The sequence below is a fragment of the Phalacrocorax aristotelis genome, chromosome 1, assembly GCF_949628215.1.
Source record: "Phalacrocorax aristotelis chromosome 1, bGulAri2.1, whole genome shotgun sequence".
Taxonomy (NCBI): Eukaryota; Metazoa; Chordata; class Aves; order Suliformes; family Phalacrocoracidae; genus Phalacrocorax; species Phalacrocorax aristotelis.
Window position 1 is genome coordinate 71,435,672 of NC_134276.1, and position 24,353 is coordinate 71,460,024.

The 24,353-nt window shown below is 44.8% G+C and overlaps 1 protein-coding gene across 16 annotated transcripts in view; it reads right to left on the reverse strand.

The window, feature by feature from the left end:
• Window positions 1-24,353, reverse strand: part of MAP4K4 (mitogen-activated protein kinase kinase kinase kinase 4) — a 162,571-nt gene that overhangs the window by 136,555 nt on the left and 1,663 nt on the right. The window lies entirely within an intron of this gene.

Consider the following 24,353-nt stretch of genomic DNA (forward strand, 5'->3'; position numbering starts at 1 on the left):
CACCAAGGCACAGTGCAAATTACAAAAATAGTCACATTTAAATAAGCACAGCTGTGTAACATTATGCAGTGAAGTTCCAATATAACCTAGTTTAGTCTTGCTAGCCTGGATAGAAGAGACAGGTTATAATTACGTTAACAAACCTCTTCTTTAACCCTGATAAAGACCTAAAGAAGATAAGCCTTGTCAACATTTGGGCTTTCTGTATGGGTTTTCTGTTTTGCTTCTGCCATCAATTTAAGGCAGAAATGCGTGCCGCAGCACTTAAGCCAACCCATAATTCATGGCAGCATCCAGAGCTGATTAGTCCTGTTGTATAATCAGGTCTCCTTGATACATCAGGGGACTGCTGTTCATGCAGGAGGAACTTACTGTGCCACTTTCATCATATGCTGTATTAGACAGGATCCTTTCTTGCCTTTTATCAACCTGATCGAGCCTTGCATAAAGCTACTGATTGATACAGGAAATAAAAATGAATACACATACACGTATGTCCAAGGGACAGCTGTCACAGCTCCAGACGTCAACGGAAGGGCATTGATTTAGAAGTCCTGATTTTAAAGAAGCCAGCAGCCTGCCAGAGCAGTTAGCATTATCTCTTCAGTATGTTAACATGCATGATTTATATTATTCTGATGTGCAGTACACACACAGTTCTCTCATACACTAAAAAATTCATGGGAACGACACAGAGGAGACCAAGCAACAACACAGCAGTGAGAGCTCTTAGAAATTGCATTAAATGCTTGAATAGGAATATTCCACATATGGCTTCAATTCAACATAATAATTTAACCTCTTTGTATTATATCCATCTTTCTAATCTTTATGTCTTCCTTTTGTTGTCTTAGCTTTTGTGGAGAGACAAAATTTGAGTCAAAATTAGCACTTCATGCGATTTCATCATTCAAACCCTGGTGAAGATTTTGCTCAAGATTTCCAGCAAAGAGAAGAATAGCTAAAAGCACAGCACAAGCAACAAGACCATTCCAGCAAACTTTAATTTGCTTTTTGCTACTTTCTAGCCCACATGAGTACTTCACTCACAGATTTAGAAAGAAACCGTTTTGAGCCCGATTTACTGTAATTTTGCAAATGGAATGCTGAACAGAGATAACTGTTTTCTAAAGATACAGCAAGCAACTGAAGTGTAGAGCAACCAAGCATCAGCCCACTGCAAAACCCTACTCTGTGCATTGTAGTATTTTGATATTGTCACGTGAATGACGTTGGGCCTGATCTTACAAGTACACCCAAGTGCCAGCCAACCCTTCTCTGTCCCAACCCTCAACCTTTCTGAACCAAATTGTTCAAGGTTCAGCAGCAGCTGAAAGTCACTCAGGTTTAGTGCTGGGCTCAGTACAGCAAAACTTGAGAACAGCTGAAATAAAGAGAGTGACAATAACCTGAACCAATTTCTGGTCCTCATTTAGTCCATCTTCCTGACTTAATGATTTGGGGCAAACAACAACTAACAGAGTTTTATGCTTGTAACACATCACTGACAAAAGCTAAGCCAGGGCAAGCACCAGCCTCCTTAGGAAAACAGTTATGAAGCCTTCTCCCAGTTTAGCATTTTTAATTTCTGTTTAAGTTGATTAGATTTGTGATTTGGGAGTGGGAAGAATCTGAGATGAAAAGGCAAACGCTAGGCTCCAGGTCAGGATTAACCCCAATGGCAGCATAGCGAAGTAAAGGAAAGTTTCCAAAGTAGCAACCGCCCTTGGTGCAGGCAGTTTAAAGTCACTGGCTGCCACTTCTGTTTTCTCATCATCAAGGAAAAAAAAAAACAACAAAAAACCACAAACAAAGCAACACTTCATCATGGGCAAGTAGAGAAACATTATCAACAGCAACTCCTCTGTTCGGCCTCCCCTCTCACTCCTTGGCCGTGCTGAGGCACTCTTTTTTCCTGAAAGTACACCATCAGGAAGGGGCTGTAGTAGGTACTAACATCCCCATCTCCTCTCTTCCAGGTGGAAGAACTACCATGAACAACCAACCCTTCATCTTCTCTTTCACCTGAAGAGTATTTTGAAATTTGGGACTTCTTAGAAAACGTTGTATGTGATAATACATCACACAAAGCTGTTTGCATCACACCATCTCCTTCCCAAACCAACCAAACATTTATTCATGCAAAGTAGTAAAATTTTAATAAGAAAGGGATGGATTCTACCAAGACTTTCCTACAGCAGAGTGGCTGGAATAGCCTTTAGGGGGCAGGAGATAAGGGATCACATCCCAGAGGAAGAGCTTGCATCCCAATTCCCAGCTAGCCAAGTGTTCTTTCTAACACACTACCGAAGCACCACCAGCATTCCCTCTGTTTTGTGAGTGCTCGTGACGCTGCTTTCACGGTTGCAGAGTCCTTGCACAGTGATTCTCTGTAGCCCAAAGGTAAGTCTTAAACTCCAGTTACAACCCTGTTGCACACAATTCTCACCAGCATTTTACTTGCCTGCGTACACGGCTCCCCGGTCAGCAGGCTGGTTTTGTTAAATCCACCTGTAAGGCATCTGTTCCCTCAGAGCCTTGTAGGGGTGCACAATTTGTGGTGATGGTTTCACATGCTAGCAAGGCGCTGCTTGTAACTTTACCTGGAGTCTACCTAGGGTCTAACTCAAAAATGGAACAGATATTACGAACATAACATTAAGAAAAGGGTGGGGAAAGAACCGTGAGGGTTCATGCTGCCCAGTCGTGCCTCCCTCAAAAACATACTATGTTTTCTACAGCCTAATTAGTAGAAAACTGCCACTTCCCCTATCATCAGAGGGACTTTTCTGCTACTGCCAACCCACGCTGGCATGGGGTCAAGCAGGGAACCCATTCATGGGACACCAAACCATATTTCACTCCGTTTGCCTCACAACTGGAAATTCCACCCAGACTTCCCAGTTTACCAAATGACTGGCTACCGTGCTTCCCAAGCCCACAGTGAAGTCAATAAACACAGAGAGAGGTGGACTCTGATGAGCAAGAACCGCCAACATCCTACTTTCCAGTTCCTCCTTTTTAATCAGTGTATTTTCCAGCCCCACTCCCAGTGACGGTAGCCCTCTGCAGAGTAGAAGAAATCCCCTGGACCAGCAGAAGAAACTTCCAGGCAGCACGTTCTGCAGCCCAGGCCCAGGAAGTCTGCAGGACTGTGGCAGAAAGGCACGTGGCACAGAAAGTCCCATAAACTCAGGATCAGAGTCTGCGGAGGCCTGTCTGTGACCTTAAAAACGGATTTCATGAGTAATTCAACCTTGACCGGTTGCGCACCCCTACATGGGCTTGGCACAGCGCGTTTAAAGCGGTTACTGGATGACTATTATCAAGAAGAAATGCACTGCTAAACTCTACCTATGAGCAAGGGCAACAATCAACTTCTACAGATATCATTTATCATGGCTCTTACAGATGAAAGTTAAATGTGCCAATCAGACTTCCAGGCACCAAAGCACAAAGAAAGAGAAAATTCGCAAAGACCACCTCAAAAACCAGTTCATATTGAGGCGTATATCTGCATTACTATAAAGAAAAAAAACCAAACTTACTCCCTTGGGCACAAGTCAAAAATTGTGCAAACAGCTGGACATTGTATTTTAAATGCGCATTAGGCAAGCGTCACTAAATTGACAGGGCCTCTGCGGAAGGGTGCTGTGCTTGTTAGGGGTATCCCTATGAGGTTGGGTTGACATTGCCTTCTCAGAGGAAAGGAGAGCTTGCTTGAGCAATTTGCTTAATGCTGAATCTATTTTAAGAGCAGTGACCCAGATCTCTGTTTTGTCAGCAGATGACTTGTATAACAGAGATGAATTGACAAGGAGTTAAACTGGCGTTGGGCAACGCCATGGTGCTAGCAAGCCAAGGCAGAGGCAGGTGATGGAGGAAGACAGCACCATCAGGCTCTCCCACCTCAGCTTAATAAGCATTTAAACCTGCAGTCAGCCAGAGGGTCATTTCTGGCTAATGTAAGCCCTGACACAGATATAGCCTAATTAGCTACGTGACCGTGCCCCTACAACCTGTAGCCACACTGGGAGCATCTTTACCATCGTTGTCCATAGTAGCAGAGTCCTCTTAAAACAAATCTGGTCTCAGAGTAAGGAGCGGGATGAACCAGAGCCCTTCAGTAAGAGTTTCAACCAGTGTTTTGCACACAGCAAACACATCCTCTACCTAACTATATATAACCTCCCTGATGCTTCCTGAGAAATGAGGATCTGCCCGATTACCCCTCTTTGCCCGAGGCAGAAGAGGGAAATGGCCAAGCCAGTGCCCACAGGTGAGCTGCCCACTCAGCTGCATCTGAGGGGTACAAATCACTCCATCCACAGCCACTACAGGGAACAGCTGCAGAGACTGAGGAGACATTTAGCCTTGACCAGTATCTTTAGACACTTGTCTAGTCTTAAGTGTGCTTTTTATTACTGGTGATTAACACGCAGCTCAGTGCTTGGCAAATCCGGAGGGGAGAGACTTCATGGAAGCCCTAAGGCTGAGGGAAAAGGAAGATTGCTAGCAGGCAGCTGGAGAAGACCAAGCTACTCAGGTGGCTTGTATTATGTTTTTTGTCTGGGAAGGTCTTCTGTTTCAGCTGTCTCCGGCATTTCTTAAATACCTACAACCGTATGGAGAACAGACTGAAGAAAGATTCATTTTCCAAGTACTGAATATTCTGAAGGATGGAGAATGCAAAACTCAGAGACCAAGAAGATACCATTGTGGGGGTGGAGTGGGGGTGGTAAATCACAGAAAACATCTCCGGAAAGGGTCTCTCAAGAGACAAACAACTGCAGACCTGGTCAAAATAAGGAGAAATGGGGAAAGACAGTCAACTTGATCACCGGCCTGCACCCCTAACTAGGTTAAAGTATTTTTAGCAGCTCTGCTTTGCACGGGAACTTGTTGATTCCTCACAACAAAATATCGCAATTCCTTATATGAGACCAGTGCTTTTCCCTTAATGATTTGTGTTCTTGCTAGGAAAGATACCTGCACTGTGAATAAGCAAACCAAGCTCTCTCTGTGGTGGATTTTTTTTTCCCCTCTGCAGTCCAGAGTCTGCGACCCAAGACACGTGAGTGATAACGCAGCAGCAAGAATAGACTATCTGAAACAGCTACAAGCAACTGCTTATGGCTGGGGTGGTTTTTTTTTTTCCCCCCTTGACCTCCCTCTCCATTCAGTGTTTTGGGAACACCACTGCACTGCCTAACACAAATCACATGGGGAGATAATGTGGGTATATCTGCTTAGCAGAAATTGCCTGTGCCTGTAGCTCCCCAGCAAGACAAGTTTATCCAAATGCTGGAAATGCAAAGCGAGGAGCAGGTGAAAGGTCCGACCTTTGCTCAGCTGGGAGCTGGGAGGGAGAAAGCAAACAGGCACAGCGGCCAGTGGCACCTAAATGCTCACAGCCCACAGACAGGCAAATATCCTCCAGATATAACTCAACGGGAGAGGAAGATCTGGAACCCTGCTTTAAAATGCACACGGAGAATCAGCTTTTCTCCATCCCAAAACAAGATCTACCTAAATATTTTCTAACCAGTAATCAAATAACATAACGGAAAATAAAATATCTCAAAGAAAATAGGAGGGGCAAATGCCCTTCTAGCACCCCTGCCTCCCAACCCTACCATCCCTGGATGCACTGTAACAACACTCCAGCAAATTGCTGCCAATGGCAGAGAAAGGGGTCATTAGAAGCAAATACCCATGTTTGCACTTTAAATAATAGATTTTTAATAAAGTATATGATATACCAATAAAACCAACCTCACGCTAATAAAGTTAATCAAATATTTCTGAAGCAATAAATTTCAGGACCAGAGCTTTCTGGACCTCCCAGAGTTGGAAACGTAGCCTTATGGCCAGCTCCACAGGGATCACTCTGCCCATCACTGGGATGTGACTGTGGCCGATTATGCCCAAGTGCTCATTCCACTATGAAACAGGACCATCGTGGGGGCGGCGGGCGTGGGGCAGAATAAAAGGGAAGATGAAGAAAAAATGTCAGAATCCTGCAGGCAGGAAAAAATCAAAATTAAAACCACGCAGAAGCCAAGTCTACTACAGATTTATCAAATATTTAATACAGAAAACCCTTAAGCGTGCCACTGTCAACCGAGCTCGAGAGAAACGTGCTCCTTTCCTAGCATATGGCTTAATCTGTTCCCAGGATGCCTTTCTTTACTCAGTAATTTCAGTTTAAACAGACATGAACTGTGGATGTATATTTTAGCTAAACAACTGCCTTTCTTTAAACAGAACCCAGGTAAAAGGGGCAGTAACCTCCTCTCCCTCCGCCTGTTCAGGACTGCTTATCACTGAGATGAAGGAGTATCTTTTCAAAGCATGCCTTTTAATCCTTCTGGTGCCTCAATGTGAAGCTCCAGCAGTGCAACGCCCCCAGAGTGGGACATGTGTGTTGTCCACCCCACCCTGGCTCTAATCTTCAGTCAGTGCCAGCATGGAGAGCATGAAACACACAGGTTAAATTCAGCAGAGCAGGACAAACAGGATCCATGTCCACACAAGAGCATCTCTCTCCCGGCTTTGTTCTAGCAATCCAAACACTTCAAGGGGTCAAGTTGGAAATCTGCTGCAAAATAAATTCTTCCCAAGAATGTAACCCGCTTTCCTGCATGGGAGGGGTCCAGATCAATGGAGGGAAGTGAGTGCTTCCCAAGTATTCCGGCACCTATATTATTATTATTGAATTTGCCATATAGGAGCAATTAACAGTGATTAGAGCCTTTTGCCTACCCAGTGCATTACAGAGGTCAGCACCAATCCCTCTAAGAAACAGATCTGCCCATTTGCCCAGACATCCCGGTATTTTTCATCCAGTTAAATCTTCAAGAAACACACAGTCCTAAAGTAACCAGATAGCAGCCTAAACCTTCCCTTATGCCTTTTCAGCCTGCTAGTACCATACTGTTCAGTACCCCACCTGAACCGTTTTCCCCTGGAATTAGAGCAGCTCCTCACCAAATGAATCTCTGTCCAGATGGTGGTCTCAGCAGAAACTCCTCTAAGTACCTCCTAATACCTAAAAAAACAGACTTGGCTCAATCCTTCCACAACTGTCGCCTCCTTGCAGATCAAGGGAGTCAGGAGAGGCGGGGGGAAGGACGGAATCTTAAAAAAACATTTGAGCAATAGATTCAATTGTAGTTTTCCTGGAGAAAACACTATGTGAGTATATTCAAAATCACAGATATCTGAGTGGGAGAGTTTTGATCTTCATAATTTGTTGCCTGCCACTACCAGAAAGACCACTGCATTGTTATCCAGCACCTGAAAAACCGAATAAGGATACAGCGGCAAGCAGCGTGCATAATGCTGGAGAGACGTACGTCAGCTCCTTCTTCGTCCCCCGCTGCTCACAATATGGCGTAAGGCCACAGACACTCGCACGCATGCCTCAATTCATCCATAAGGTGGGAAAAATTTGAATAGATAACTAATTTTACTTGACCTGGTAAACCTGGCAGGCTGGGAAACTCTGAGTATAAGAAGTCTGGCACGTCCCGCAGCTCTCCCACCCACCATGCGCCTGGGGAGGGCAGGGAAGCAGTTCCCGGGCAGTATGGTCCAAATCAAAGCAGAGGGGCAGGAGGCTCCCAAGGGGAGAGCATCACTCCTGCGCAGGGAGCCGATGGCCCAGCCACATTCAGGAAGCAGAAGCACAACTGGCAAAGAAAAGTGACTAAGCTCCAGGCTCAAAGGGCAGTCAGCCACTCCACATCTAAAGTTCCCCCACCAAATGTTATTATCATCCCAAGGAATCAAACGAACCATTTCATAAGGCCGTGATGCCCACACGTCTCAGGGGGACCATCGCACAGGCTAACCCACAGAACCAGAGACAGGATGTGGTGGCGGTCCACATGGAAGCTGCAAGCCAACATGCTGAGGTCAGACCCCCAGGGACGACCTGCTCTCCCCACTCCATTTCCCTGCTCTCTCTCTACCAGCTGCCTAACACTTACAGTCTTCAATACTGCCATTTGGCGTTTACAGAGCCACTAGGCACCTCCTTATACCTAAAGAACCAGGAAACAAAATTCATGTATACTAAATGTCCTATGGTGAATTGCACTGAGCATCTAGAAGTCACACCAAATTTTGGAAAGCCAGAAGTGTTGCAATGGTTTAAAACCAAGGAGTCAAAGTGGGGTGGTGCTCTCCCTGATAGTATTGCTGGTAAAATATGTGGCAGAAGGAAAAAATTTTAGAGAAGAGTGTTAAAAATCAGTTGTGTTAAATTTTTAAACCATTCCTTCTCCTTTTATCTTTCTCACAGCGTGGTTTTTTTACCTGCCACACCCAACCTCAAATTAAGTATCAGCTAAACTACAGTTTATCCAGCTCAATACTGCCTTTTCCTCGCCTGAATATAATCAACAGCCACCTCCAGTTTAAGAGGAGATTCCTTAACCTAACAGCTGCATCAGAATCAGCACTGAAATGCCTTGAGAGCTTTTGCTTAAACCCACACTTTGAGAAGTCATGATGGAGTTCATTTTCATAAGCCTGAAGAAGAAGAAAGTGAAATGTTTTGCTAAGATTTGTTCTGCATATGTGTAAGAAAGCTCCCCTCTGGAAATGCATTTTGCAAAATCATGCAGAGAAATAGCATGAAGCCATTCTCTTTGTAAAAGAGCAAACTGATTTGCAGAGGCTGGGTTTGAGGCTTAAAGGGGCAATTCAGAGATAAGTTTCTCAGAACTCAGTGAAATACCTGTCCTAAATATTTACCCACAAATTGGGTAAAGACTTAGCTTTCTTTCCATTCTCTACCAACACTTGCACCAAGTAGCTTTGTAAGAAAAACCAGTCCCAAACAACAAAAAAAAAACCCCAACAAAGTCTATTTGGTAATGGAGTAGAAGGCTGTATTTTGGCAATGGATACAAACGGTGCAGAACTGAATCAGCTACTGCCTATCTCACAGCTGGGCCACACCTGGATTAAAAAAAAACCTCAACAAAACAATATCAAGCCTTGTAGTCAAGTAGAGGTGCCCACTTTGCTCAGGAGGGTGAGCAGAGACCCGGTGCTTTGTCCAGCACCAGCCACAAGGAGCTGTAATCCCTTTTTCAAACAACTTTGCAGCAGACACCAGGACAGTTCGCCATCACAGGCACAGAGCAAAAGCCAGGTTTCGATCCTGCAGTTTTTGGGAAGGACGGCGATCCCCATCCTGGGAGCCCCGCACCGTTGTGCCTCTCCCCGTCCAGCCACCCCTTTGTCCTGCCCACGCCAAGTAAATTGGTTGCGCCCCATTTCTTCCCTCCTCCCCCAAAAGAAACAAAGGGCAGCAGTCTCTAATGGCTCACGACTGAGGGATCTGGGGCTTGGTTTATTACATGCTTAGCGGAGCACTGAATTACTGGTGGTTATTGCCTAGTTTAACTGCTTTCCTTAAAAGAAAAACATGAGCAAACAAGCACGTGTCACAAAAAAAAGCCCCTATTCAGACAGGAGCCGACAGGAGAAAAAGCATCCACAGTTTACAACTGTTTATTAGCAGTTTTGCATGCAGGTACTCGCTGAGGTTGCAGCGAAGACTAATGCAAAGAAATCCCCATCTCATCCACCACCTCCTCAGGGGGCTTGTCTGGCCCTGGATTTACCATCCGAGCGAGGGTAGCACACACTAAGTACCCATGGCTTTAACTATATGGACTTAGCATGTGTCAAGGGCAGCGTGCCTTGTCTAGACAAAGCCTTTCAATGCACTTTAGTTAGCATATACAAACCTCACACCTTCAATCCCGGCTGAGAGGAGCCCTGGCAGAGAGCATCCCCGCAGAGCTCCTCCGACTGCCACCTCCACCAGCAGGGAAGCCCCTAACTTCAGGAGATGGCACCACAGTTTTGTCCGAAAGACAGGGGGAAAGAAAATAAATAAATTTTGTGATAGCCACCTGCCATCTCACCCCAGTGGAGCAAAAGACAGACCAGAGACCATTTCCTTCTCTTTTTTTGCTCAACTGACAGGTAACGACTGTTACCCCCCACCTCCACCTCGCAGGCAAACAGTGCTGCAAGCAGAGGTAAGGTTGAAGCCTTCATCTTGGGCACAGGTCTTACCAATGCCCAATAAAGAGGGACTTTAATAGGCTTTCCTCATGGGGACGCAGAGGGTAGGAGAAGAGCAAGCAGGCTCTCTCACTCCCATCTACGTAGTCATCTATTTTTCATGACACTTGTAAGGATTTTAGATCCATACCCCAAACCAAAACACAGATGAAATCAGACGTGAGGTTGAAAAAAGTGTTGAGGACAGGGTAAAACGGATGGAGCCTCATTTCTTTGGAAAGCCAAGGTAAAAAGAGACCACAAAAAAAGATCTAAAGAAGGTACAGAATGCATGTGGAGAAACACATTAATGAAAAAACAAACAAACCTCACTCACCTTGGCAGAACTACAGCCAATACCAGAGGTCACATGGACTTAACCATATCCCTTCTATTTGTTAGTTACTTTTATTCCCCCCTTCCCCCCTTCCCCCCCCCCCAAAAAAAAAAAAAAAGAGAAAAAAAGCCACAGACAAGCCTAGAGGAAGAAATGAAAAGGATGATGAATGCAGAGTTTAGAGGAAGGGAGAGCGGCAGGAGGAATTCACCCACATCAGATGAGTATGAGGGAAGAGAGCGAGAAGGGCAAAACAAACCACAGAGAGAGAGAAAAACGTACCACCACTAAAAAAAGGGCAAAAATAGAAAACTCATTCTACGAGAAAAGATTAAAGAGTAAGTCAAAGTTGTTTAAGACACAAGGCACTTCCAAAAAGTGGTATTACTAGAAAGAATACTTTTTCTCCCAAGTCTGACAAAGGAACGTTGCCTAGAACCAAAAAAATGTACAAACCTTTGTCCGTGGCTCTAACCCCAAGCTGCAGAGCCAGGCTGATACCCAGTTTACTTCCACTGATTTCAGCAGGTGGGGCCTGATCCTGGACTACCAAAGTACTTCCAGCTTTAGAAAAATAATCTAAACTAAACAAATATATACCTGAACACTGCAGTAAGAAAGATTACCTCTACCATGTCTTATTCTACTGCACTTCCTTTTCTCTCAAATGACATTTATGCCTCTTAAATTATAAATATACAGGCAGTCTGCATAATCTGTTAAGGACATTACTCCTGCCAGCCTAAGGCAGCAAAGACATTCAGAACATTTCCCTCAAAACATTCAAATCATAAAATAATGTATTTGTTGAAGAGAAGCTTGGCTCAGGCACTCACAAGACTTTTTCTACCGTCACACAGAATGGTTCCTGAAACTAGGTGGTTTTGCTGACAGTTGTGATTCAGACGCGAGTCTCTAGTCATTTCAGCGTGGTTTTTTTTATCATCCTTCAAAGCTGACCATAGTCACTGTTACAAGAAACCCACAGAATTCAGCGCAGCAGAGGTGAACCCAAACTGCACACTGCAAGGAAACTCGGGACTGAGCATCCTTGGGGCAGCCCTGTCTGCCTCTTGGGAAGAGCAGCCTCTCAAGGTCAGGTTATAAACACAGCTCTCAGGGAAATGCTGCTGCGGGGTGCACAGTCTGCACAGGAAAAAAGGAATGGCCTTTGAAGGTGGACAAGCTAGTAAATTTTTACTAGGTGAAATGTTTACCGAAATAAATCCAGTCCTTTCCACTCTTGGTTATTATCATAACACATATGGTAACTGACATACAATTAATGGAGCTTTAAACCAAAAGTTCTTGGAAGTAAAACACGCTCCCAACTTTTCAACTAACCTTGACAAAAAGCCAGGTTTTGGTAAAGTTCAGCAACGCAAGGGCTTTACAAGATTCCCCGTTTATTGGGTACCTCTCTCTCTCACGAGCACCGGCTCTGAGCAGAGGAGGTGAGAAGAGGCCCTGCCAAGTCAGCACCACTGACACAGACTCACGAGCAGCCAAGGCTCAGCAGACCAAACCACCACCTCAGAGGTACTGTACCACCCACACCCTCTTCAATGGGTTTTCATGTACATGTGCAGTTCACATCAGCCAACAGTTCAGATGATGGCACCCACAAAAAGAGTTTCATCTCCTCTTCTCCTAAGCGTGTTGATCCTGCAGGGCGAACAGATATCAACAGTAACGCGACACTAACACCCAAGGCTACTGGCTTTGTTTCCAAACTCCCAAGGATCTGTAAAGTAAGTTGCTGCCACCTTTTTCAGATTTGAAATGCTGTTCACATTCCCTTTTCCCATCTCCTCCTATCCAAGTTACAGAGAAAGATTAAAACCTACATTACGGTGCTACTGGGTCTGTAGATTCTCCAGTGGGTCGAGGTATCTCCAAGACGCGGTGCTTTCAGCACAGCTCTGTACTGTGTAAGCAAACAGGACCCCTCTCCCTGCTGGAATAAAGTAGCCAGATACCACCCAAGGTGTTTCAGCTGTCTGCTTAACCTTCTCTTCTCCTTTCTGCAATAGGAAATCCTACTGGTGGGGAGCACAAAATAAAACCTTCCTCTTTCCCATACAGCCCAGTGCAACCACACCACATGTATACAAAACATATTTCCTTACAACAACAGTACACGCTGACTACACGCTTTGTTATCAAAAAGCAAAGAGGTGCGGAGCAGCAGCAGAAGAGGACGCTCCAAAGTCAAACCCCGGTCGCAGCAAGGACTTGATCTGCAACCCAAGCGGCGGTGTCAACGACAGCAGTTTCACTGCCCGTTTCTCTCTTCCTTTCCCAAAGCCCAGTGCAAGTGCTGCCACAATACTCGGTCCTTGAGGAGGTACCTCCGAACTCAGCAACTTAGCCGGAAAGAAGTCTGCTCAAGAACTCATACGTTTCTATTCCTAAAGAGGAAACCAGAACGCTCTTCCATTACCTCAGAGGAAACCTAAGGAAAGGTAGCATTACTCAGGACTGATTTACTGCCTCAAGCCATTCAGAAAACCATAAAGCCAGTGACATATAAGACAAGCAACTCATTCACAGGAGCTCTTTGATCTTAAATGCAAATAAAATTAGGTCAATATTAAAGATTTTCATTCCTTGCCATATAAGACTTCCACAAAGACTAAGAAAAGCTTTTCCCATCCCTTCTTTTAACACTCAAGTTATTTAGCAAGTAACATTTCTTTCACATGACTTGAAACATTTTCTCCATATTCATTTGTCATCGCTCCAGAATTTAACTCTTGGCCAAAACCTAAAGCGCACAGGGGGGGCTTCATAAAGTGTTCTCCATAGTCCCCAAGGACAAGTCAGATCAGAGAATTTCACTGTGCTTCATGCGGGGGAAAGGAAGGAACGAAGCGCACCCTTCAAACACTTGAATTAAAAAAAAAAAAAAAGATTTTTCAGTAGTTCGTTATTCAAAGCATTCCAGCGATTTTTAACAGATGAAGAGGAGAAAGCCTGCACCGTCACTATTAATAGGCTGACATTCTTTCTTCCCCTGCAAGACCACACCAGAAACACAGGCGAAGGCGACAATTTCAGGGAGTCTGGAGGCGCGCCAGCTCTGCCAAAGCCCCAACCCCTGCGGCACAGGGACTCCTCCAAGCCCATCCCTGGGCGAGCACGTCAGGTGCGAGGTACGGCGCTGGTGTACACAACACCTGCCATGAAATCAGGGAGGTCCTTTACATCTAAGACATCCCCATAGTTCTCATCCCTGCATCTTTTGTTCTTCTCCTGCAACAGTGCATCATTAACTTAATCTGCCAAAATAACAGCAGATTGCAGGATAAACTAACGATATAGCATCACCTTGCATTTTTGGTTTAACATGCTTGATTGTGTTAGGGTAGCTTTAAAATTTTATTTATTTGCTTTCTAAATCAACCACGAGCTCTCATAGGCAGCAAAAGGCCCCTGAAGCTATCACTGTAATGTGATATCTGCTCATAAACATCAATATACCAATTTTAAAGGATTTAACACTGCTATTTAGGTGTGGTAAAATATCCTAATACCTGCCCCACCTCTGTTACAGAGAGCAACAACAGTTAAACATGAGCAACTCAGTTCAGGGCTTTCTGCAAAATTAATTTAAACACAGAAACCTCACTAACTGCAAGAGAGCACATAACAATTCCACCGCAAACACAAGTCAAACAAGCAGAGGTACCATGAGGCTCGCCCTATGAGATCCTCCTGCCCAGCTGCCCAAGGACATTTAGCCCATTTCTCTGGGCGGCTCTTCAGAGACCAGAGGGTCAACGTGCAAAGTCTTCCCTCTCTTTGGCTTGGGTAAGCGTGAAAACTGATCCCAGCTATCACTAAGGCAAAGAAAATATTTCTTTTGATTAAAGAACAGAACTTCACATCTAGAGATTTGGATTATACCTCTGTCTCATATTTCCAGGGTGGCTGGGAATAAATTACATCAGTTCCCTGCTGTACTTCCCTCCCACGTCCTCACTCCAAAGTAAAGCACACTGGATAACTTGGGTATCGGAGAAGCAGCACACAAGAGCTCCACTTCCTTCTGTGTTGATACGGGAGATTACCATGCAATCGATAATTCAGTTTAACAAATGGTGCAGAATATGAAACTTCAAGTACTTCAGGAACGTCCGCTGTAGCTGCTGAAGGAACATGAAGTATATTGCCTCAAAAAATACCCCAAGTGTTAGTTAGACAAAATATACTTGGCTTTACAACAGATTGAGATTTAAAAATTAGATTCACAACCAGATTGAATTCTAGTAGCTGAGCTTATAGCTACAGAGAAGCAACACGACGACATGGCTGGGGGGAAAAAAAAAAACAACAAAAACCCAAACAGGTTTGATGGGAAAGTATACCTCCTTGCAGAGAAGCACAGCTTTGAAAAAAAAAGCTTGAATGTCAGGCACTTAATTATAACCCTTATCAACATCATCAAAAGAGTTAAAGTATTTCTATATTTCTATAATTCTCTACTGAAAAACAGTAACCAAGAATAAATGCATTCTCTGTAGAAGTAGAATTTATCTGAACAGGAAAGACCCCAGAGCTTATTGCTGGGGGCACAGAGAGGAGACACAAGGCATTGACTGCTTTTCACACATAGTTCTTCTCAACCAGATCCCTCAGAAGTTCTGCAGAAGTAAACCTGTCTATATCTAAGTTCCCAGCCTTCATATAAGAGTGTGGAGATACTAACTGAGGGCAAGCACATTCACCTCTTGGTATATAGACGCAAAACCAGGTGATTTATTTATGAGTCTTTCACAAAATGGGATGCTTCCCTCCCAGTGATGGGCAAGAGGGGTTCTACATGTCATTCATCTTCACACATCCACTTGACTCCTGATATATATCCCACAAAGACAGACTGTATGAGCTATTACACACATGGTACACAATGGGGTCAACCTGTCCAACCTTAGACGTCTAGAAGACACACAACTGAGATGTTCATCCTAAGTTCCCATTAAATTTAACAGACAAAGACTCGGGTAAAGAGCAATTTACCTCATCTTAGGGTAGCTACCTCCAGAGGCCACTCCCCTGTCCTATTTCTCTCCACTGTGAGTCCTAGAGCACACATCTCAGATTTAGACAGTAGGCAGCCCACCTAGTTAAGCACCTTTCAAAAGCACCATCCAAGCCCACTGCATAGAAACAAGCTGTAAATTACTGACCCGATGGGCATATCTGCAGCTCTCACTACAAAATGCATTTTTCACCTATCAGGCCACCATAAGATAACTGGAGATAGAGCGCTATCAGTTTTTTTGAGTAGCACAAAGCAAACTCAATTAGGGCTTCCAGTCAGCAAATACCTCATCGTTATATGCAAACAGTGCTGCACCAGTTCCCCCAGGAATGATTTTGATTATTGCAACAGCATATGCTAGAGGCACTACAGTTAAGGGTCCGTCAGCATTTCATATCCCTACCCGCAAGAGCTTATAACTCAGCTACAAATATTCCCTCTTGATGACAGCCTTGTAAGATGGCACATTTGTGCTTCCTTTTCAATATTCTACAGAATTTTCCTTGTGAAACACAAAAATTAAGAAAAATAATGAATCGCAATGATGTTGGGGGGGGTCTCTGTTTTTAAGATACATAAAACCAAGTGAGGCACTGTACAATTTACTATAACAGATTAAGGCTTATTGACCTTAAGTTTTTATTCCCTGGGTCTGAAAACAAAACAACCCAGTACCATTAGATAGCTCCAAGTATAGGGAGCAGTCTTTGAGACAAGTTTATTTTGGTTTAAGCTTACTGCTTAAATCAGAATCATGAACTCTTGCCCACTGTCATCCCCTAAAGCTACTCTCATAAAATCCTGGGAAGATGCAATTGAAACTACCAGAGCTTAACTGCAATTGACTGCAGTGTTTTTAAGACTTCAAGTAATTTTTAACAGTTCCAAATGCAAAAATCCCAAACAAAGTACATCAGCTTTCAGGTAAACCAGCAGGAGTAAGCTATTGCCTTGGTAGTCCTCAGAAAGTTAATAAAACTCAGATTTGGTGCAACCAAATATTTCAAGCTGCTGTCATTCTTTTACCTAAGTAATGTCCTTCCATTTCACTTCTGTCCTCTGGTGAAGCTGCCAGATACAGCAACCAGAGCCAATAAGCCAGTACCATGGGCTGATACCACACAAAGATGATAATTCAAACACTCAAACCTAAAACCAGCCCCATTTTCAGAGCCTTAAAACATGCAGTGAAGCTAAGGGGAACTCTACATACAGACCAAAAAGAAAAGCCACTTTTGGGGATAATACAACACAGAGTGAGGAGCCAAAGACCAGGCAGATGAGTGATATGGATGGATGTGAGGACCAGCATTTCCACGTGGAGCGCAGCACTAGAAAGAAAGGCTTTGGAGGCAGGTAAGGAGTGGGGCAGCGCCTGCACCTCCAAAGCTGCAAATGCAAGGCGCCCAGAGGGATCTTTTAGGGCATCTCCAGCCAAGCTGGCAGGAAGAGGATTAGGAAGTGGGCCTCACCAGCAGCCCGAGAGCCAGGAAGTTAATGGGGCACTCCAAGCCCACAGGGGCAGGGGAGGAAGCAGACGAGCAGCCACGGCACAGCACCAACAGCCCCTGCAGCCACGCTGCTGATCCCAGCCCAGAGCAGACCTTCTCCAGGGGCAGTGCCATCTTGCTCCAGGAAGCACGTGCCTACAGCCCACGTGGCTCCTTCAGCCTCAGGTACCGATCCATGAGTCACTGCGATCCCTGCACGGAGAGCAGCTCTTATCAACACACCATGCGACAGCTCCAAAGGGAGGTGACGGAGACATACCAGATAAGCACTACAATACCAGTATAACTGCATCCACGTTAGGAGTTTTACCACATTAGCTGTTTTAATACTAGACAGGCTGATCAGGACCTGTTGGCACTTGTAATGTCCTGTTTGTAGAGCAATAATGACAGTTACAGTGGCGGAGCAACCCAAGGAGGCGCAGCTTCGGTGGGAAAGAAGCGTTTTGCCAAGAATGTTAAAACAATCTCCCCCAAAATACATCACTTATTCTGGCACGAAGTCACAACACAGCTAGGTGGGCTGAGGGAGGTCTTGTCAGCCCGGGCCATGCTGAAATCAGCACAAAAGCTTGTGTCACTATACCTTCCTCTGGTGTGCATAAGCCCAAAGCCTGGCTGGCTGGTGAAAACTGGTGAACTGCCATGGCTAAAAGCTAGTATCTTTCATAATACAGAAACACACATATATATTATATAAATTATATGTGCTGATGTATTTCTACTGACAATTAAGCTGTCCCTTCTTCTTATATTAAGCACTTCCCTGACTCCACACTACTTTTTGTTTCCTACAACTATGAATCATGCACTAATTCATTCTCAACATTTAAGCCAGCTTCTTCTTCACCCTCTGATTCCCTCTGTAAATTCACCTTTACTAGGCTGCTTTTCTCTGAGCTGTCCCACTATCTCTTCCTAACTCCACATCTTCCTATAGATTTGGTCCTTCGTTTGTCAGTATGATGCAAGATCAAGCAGGAGGAGATGGGAAAAACCCAGGAAGAAGGCGGCAACACCCTTCATGCCTCCTACAGTGAGTTGCACAGGGCACTTGACATAGGAGTTAGTAGCACCAATTTCTAAATAAAGTGGGAGAAGCCCACTCCACCCATATGCCCACCTGATCCCTACGTGCTTTGGAAGTACCAGTCCTCTGTACGGGTGGGCATCCCCATTCCCCAGTCTGCAGGATTTCATCCTTCTACATTGGTGTTTCTCACAGGTTTCCCAATCAGCAGTAAATTAAAATCACCATCACTGAGGTCAAGTTGTAGTTATTCATGATATTGAGAACAGCAGATTTCACTCTGTTGCAGGATGGCAAAGCCCGGCAGAACAAGGAACTGCTCTGCCTGCAGGACTATTGTGTCTCCAGTCTGTATTCGCTTCTTTTGTGGAAAGCTGCGCCCTCCTTTTTCTAACACTGAACTAGACACCACAGAAGTTAGGACTGCTGGGCCCTGTGGCCACCCAGGAGGAGATACATCAGGCTTTGCTCGGAAAAGGACAGGGGACCAGGAATGAGGGTTAGGTGGAGGCGTCATGAACTTTACAACAGCATACTGATCGTTTGGCAGCACTCTGCAGTTTGTAATCACTGTCATACTTTGTGCCTCTGTGCAAGTGCTTCACACCACATCTGAGGCAGAAAATACACTTTGGAAGTAATACTGAGATGGAATGTCAAAATCTCCAAGTCCTCTACATTCAAAGCTACCTCAAGGTTCCTAAGAAGTATGCCCAGTTGTGGGGATTTTTCCACCCCCTTGCCATAATTGCCTGATTTTAGAGCCAACAGTACCTTTTCTGGAGCCTGCGCCAACCTGAGAAACAATCAGGGACCCATAATGCTACAAATGGAAGATATTTGGTAAGAAAACTCTTGAGCAAAGCTATGAGATCCCCTCCCAAATCCACCTCTTGTTCAAGCGAGTTGAATTTTTTCCACCAACTCCAGTGGGAGTTGGACTGGGACCTAAAATAACGCCGCAGATAAGGATCTTACTGTAACTTTTGACTACAGTCAAGCTCACATTGTGCAAGTCAATGCTATTGAGCTTAAACATCAACGTCATCCAAAGGCAGGGAGAAATACTTCTGGCAGAGCCAGAGCATACAGTCAGAAATGTAAAATGGGAAAAGCAAAAATACCACCTTCCTCCAAGGAAAACAGATCTCGAGAAGGTAGGTACACAACCTACCCAGCTGAAATCACACTTGCAACAGAACGTACCACTTGAAAAGAAGATGACTAGAACACAATGTGTATACACAAACACACACTAGACCACATGAGAAAAGTCAGCCGGCATTCTAGTCCAAAAATTTATACTAAAAAATGTATACGCTGAAGGCAGGGAAATGCAAACAGTGAACACCTCTTGTAATGCTGGATTCCCTTTGGGGACATTCCTCTACATCATCCCCTAGGGTGGGAGGCGCAGACCTGCCATCATCACAGAGGCCAAAAAAGGCTCCTCTGCACACTACCAACGAGGCCCTGGTGCCTGGAAGTTGATAATACGTCACCAAAAATTCCACTACCAGGAGAGAGCTAAAATAAAGCAAGGAAAGGGAAGGTGTATGTCTCTGGGTTTCTCCCCTTCTTTCTTTAACATCCCTAAACTACTAAAAATCCCTATCCTGGTCCTTATGAATAAAGCTCACCTTCCCAATGCCTGGAGCGAGGTGCAGAGACCTTCATGGGCAAAACCACCTACCTTTGCAAGCCTGGGGGAATGACCCCTACCATTACCAACAAGGAGAGAGCACGCGCACACAAAAAGCAATGAGAGTATGAGACGATTTCAACTGAATTTTTACCCCCATCAGTTGAAAAATCTTTCTACAGAATGATAAAAAAATTACCTAGGACTCAGCATAAGACTCTGGGCTGTATTTTTTTACATCCATCACCTTGAAGCCCTGCACACACCCGGGTCCCAGAGTGCCGGGCCCTCTTCTAATTATTCCAGGAATAAGGAGTCCCTGCTTCAGGAGGCTGCAATTTGATTTAAGACAAGATACAAAAAGAAGACATTTTTACAAACAGACAGATGGACTGGGGGAGGAAGAACGAGAGGGGACATGTGGTTACCCACAATTGGCAGGTTGCTTTCTTTTCTCTTTTTTTTTTTTTTTAATAAAAATAAATATCAGTAATCCCCACTGGCCACCTGCCTAGCTTTTGTATATTTAATTAAGAAGGATTTGGGTGATGGAGAACTGGTCAAAAGTTCAGCCAATTTGGGGGAGGATGGGGGGGCACAGGGGTGCAAACAACGCTAAGGGCTACATCTAGCCACAGAACCAGAGAAATGACAGTATTTCAGCCGCTGCCTGGTCCTTCCCGATTTCCCCAACAGCAAACTCTCCCTTTGCAAAGCAATACACAAAAAATCAGAGGAGGAAGGGAAGAAGGACAGTTCATACTTAAGAGAGCTGGTCTGGACCAGTTCCTGAAAGCCAGTGACCTCACTGATCCTCAGCACAGTTTGTCTTTATAGCGATAAGACTGGAATTGTATTCATGTTTAACAAACTCATTAGAATCCACAATGATGTCCCTTTAGCAGAGAGAGAAAGAAAGGGGCGGGGAGGGAAATTCAGCTGAGTTAGTAGAGAATACCAAGCACTGTCTCCTCTTCCTATCCCCCAACACAGTCACCTTGTAAGATAGAAAGTCCATTAAGACAAAAGTAGAGTATCCTTAGCGTGGGAAAACATTTATCCAAGTTTTAATTTATTTTCAAATCAGCATTTAAACGATCACATCTTGCATCATTTCCTTTTATGAGCCAGCAGTTAGACAATACACATCATTTACATGCAGTTTTGGAAGGCTGCAACATAAATCAACAAAAGAAGCCTTCACTATGAATTAACTATTACAAGGCTCTTAGAAAGTCACACCAGCCTGTGCTGAGGGCAATTAGGAGTATCATCCCTAATTCTCATCTTTCTGGTGCGCTCTCAGAACTCACTCGCACAAAAACATCCTTCCCCCCAGTCATTGCTGCTATGAGGGAATTACGATGTCTATCTGTGAGACGTAACAGCGCGCTCACAACAGCTATTTTAAAGTGTTAGCTGTCTTTAAACACACACGCACACACACCCAAAAAAAAACCCAAAGAGAAAGTGAGGGAACAAGTTGACACAGCTCAGTCTCAATAGCAAAGTTAATCTACCTATGCCTCTACGAAGGATCAGATGGTAGAGGTTTTAAAATGTGCCAAATATTAACTAATGCCTTTAGTTCACAGGTCATTTTTGCATTAACAAAAAAAAAAAAAAAAAAAAAAGGGAAGCAAACACCCAGTTTGAATCTTATCTCGAGGCAAATTTCGGGAGTCTTTTCATTTTGTACGAGCCAAACTTCAAATTTAGCTTATCACTGGATGTGAATAAGTAAAATCTAATCGCAGCAATGCTAAAAATGCTTCTCCACTTTTTGCAAAAGATCAAAAAAGGGCTTTACGGCAGCTAATCGTTTGGTAAGCTGGCTACAATTTCCAGTTACAGCAAAGTGCTCTGATAAAGCAGGATTGGCTTCAGGAGGAAAGGAGACCGGAGGTGCAGCCTTCCCACACAACAGCAGCACGCACACAAAAAAAGCACAATTACAGGCTAACACCATTTTTCTGCCGAGTTCTGTGCCGTTCACATCATTCCTTGCTCCACCTCGCTACTTAAAGGTAGCACATCGCTCCTCTGTTGCTCAGAAGAGGGCTTTGGGGCGCTGCGCCCCAGGAAGGGGTGCTCCCCTGCCAGCTCTGCCTGCTGCGGGCAGGCAGGGCGCTGCGGCGGACAAGCCCGCACATGCCTCTCGGCTCCCATCAGCTGATGCCAACCTGTTGAAGGGAAATCTCTCTCTAAACTCCAGCAGAGGCCGTGGGGCTCCTTAAAAGTGTAAAACTACAGACTCGGGTGGGTTCCCCGGCCCTCAGCTCAGAGGGAATTCTGCTCCCTCTACTTTGCAAGGTTTAACCCTTTGCTTTCTAACTCACAAGCGATGCAACTTGCAAAAGCGTCTCCCTTCCTTCCGTGCCATCACTCTTCGATTTTTAACTAACTACAAAAGGGCGAACAACTTCCAGGCTGGCCTGTCATTCCCCAGGATTTCAGATGACCAGCAGAGGAGCTCTGCTTTGCCCCAGGACAGACGAGCCACCCCTCTGCCTCCACCCCTTCCCCTGCGCTGGGCAAAGATTTCCCAAAACCATCCCTTTTCTTTTCAGCGCCCAGGGAACCTCAGGCTCGGTTTCTTCCCCAGTCTCCTCTGTGTAACAAGCTCTTCTTGAAAGGCAAGGCTCCTTTACATCGTAAGGAGAGGTGTAAGTGAGGTTATGAAGATGAAAATAATGTAAACTCTACAGACTTTAAGCAGAGCGGCTGAAAACTTCATATTTTTTAATATCTCATCGCCGAGGTCCCAGGCCCAGAGTACACTCCACATAAGCCAACACATTTAATGGCATAAAAACCCAGGAAGATCCACACTGCTCAGCGACAGGGAGTAACTCCGCTTGCATGTAGGTACCAAACAACCAAGGGCTGCCCTCATATTTCATGCAAGTATATACGTCTATACACATCTATACACCTATATATAGCTAAATAAATAGCTACGGTAGAACTACCTACAGAAATACCACTAGTTAGATAGATCTGAGCTATTTCCAGCAAGCTCAGCTAAGGCAAAGAGGAGAAAATCAGGACTATTTTCTACTTTTCAACAGGTCGGCGCAGTCTCCTTCCCACTGCTGGAGAGAAGACTCCCCAGCAAGGCAAACGACCTTCGGTATCATCGCCAGGGTGTATGAGCTAGACAAAGAGATAACGTCATGCCCTCTCCCGCTCCCTTCGTCCTCCCCGCAGTGGCAGGTAGCCAGCCAATCCCGCTCCCCGCAGCCCGGTGACATCATCGCTGATGCCGATACACAAACGTGGAAGTACATCAAACTAGCGCTGCCCCAGCCCCAGAGATCTCGGGGCACGGCTCTTCAAAGACAACGTACCTGCCACCAGTCCCTTGGGGTGACAGACCGGTTAAAAGGGAAATAAAGCCATTTGGGAAGAGGGATTTCAACGAGGGGTTGCTGGGCGAGAAGAAAGTGGAAGGCAACAAGGCAAAACGTGGTTACGCTGTGCTCGCCTCGGTTATGCAGTTCCTCAGAAAGCCCTGAAAACATACACACACCGTTCCATCTTTGGGTGTCCCTGGAGCATTCTTCCAAACAAAAGAGCGGCTGAGAAAAGTTAAATACTATTGCACTGATATTGCACTGATTTATTTTTTTTTACATAACTGCATTCTTTTAAGAAGAAAGCCGAGGCTTAACCACAGCAAGGAAGTTTTTTGTTTTGGTATCTTTTGTTGACATACAACCCTGTTAGGTGTCCACATTTTAAGACTGTGTACATAAATGTGGACAAATACCTAAGAAGCAGTAGTGTAAATCCAAACTTACACACCTGTCAACCCACTGCTGTCTGAAAGGCTCTATAGCAAAGCAGTATTTACCCATGTCCTTTATTCTTGGCACCCAAACCACCATGCCCTCTGTTACCAGGCAAGAGGAAACATTGCCACAGTTGTCTAACCAGCGAGGAAGGGCAGGGAAATCTCATCAGACGCACACTAAAACTACTGCCCTGACAGAAACCGTCTGCTGCTCCCCCTGTTATCAGAGTGACATCGATGTCCTTAGAGCTCAGGTGTTCGTTCACTCTTCCAAGTCAATAAATGCATGTGCTGAGTTTCATTTCTAATGCTAACTATACTGGGAGCGTTCTAGCATACTTAAGGAAAATGAACTTTAAAATTTCTATTGCCAAGACTTTTAAACCACCAAGGACTTTGCTCATTAAGTCAAAGCATTAACAAGTAAGCTGAGAGACAACGCACCAAATTGCAATAATTAACAGGAGAGTTTCAAGTCAAACATTCACACTCTACTTTTTTTCTTGTTTTTTTAAAAAGGGTTCAGGTGATGCAAGCTCTGGGAGCAGAAGGATTACAGAAAAAAAAAAAGGTGTCATTTAATTTGTCCGAAAAAAATTAAACGGTCACAGTGGTGTCAAAGTGCAGCTCCTCACTCATCTCCCCCCTCTCCTGGCCTTTTGAGCCACACCATTTTTTCCAGCTTTCTGCCAACAGCAGCAGCCTGGTTATTCCACTTCTAGTCTTAAAACGCAACTCGCACGCTGCGCAGGCTACTTCTCCATCGCGAAAGCTGAGGTTCGCGCCCTCAAAACAAACTGACATGTGTTTGATTTGCAGAAGAGGCACCATGGCGCTTTATTTAGCTACTGGAGCTCGAGCTCCAACCAGCAGTACCTCACCATCAGGGAAACTCACTAAT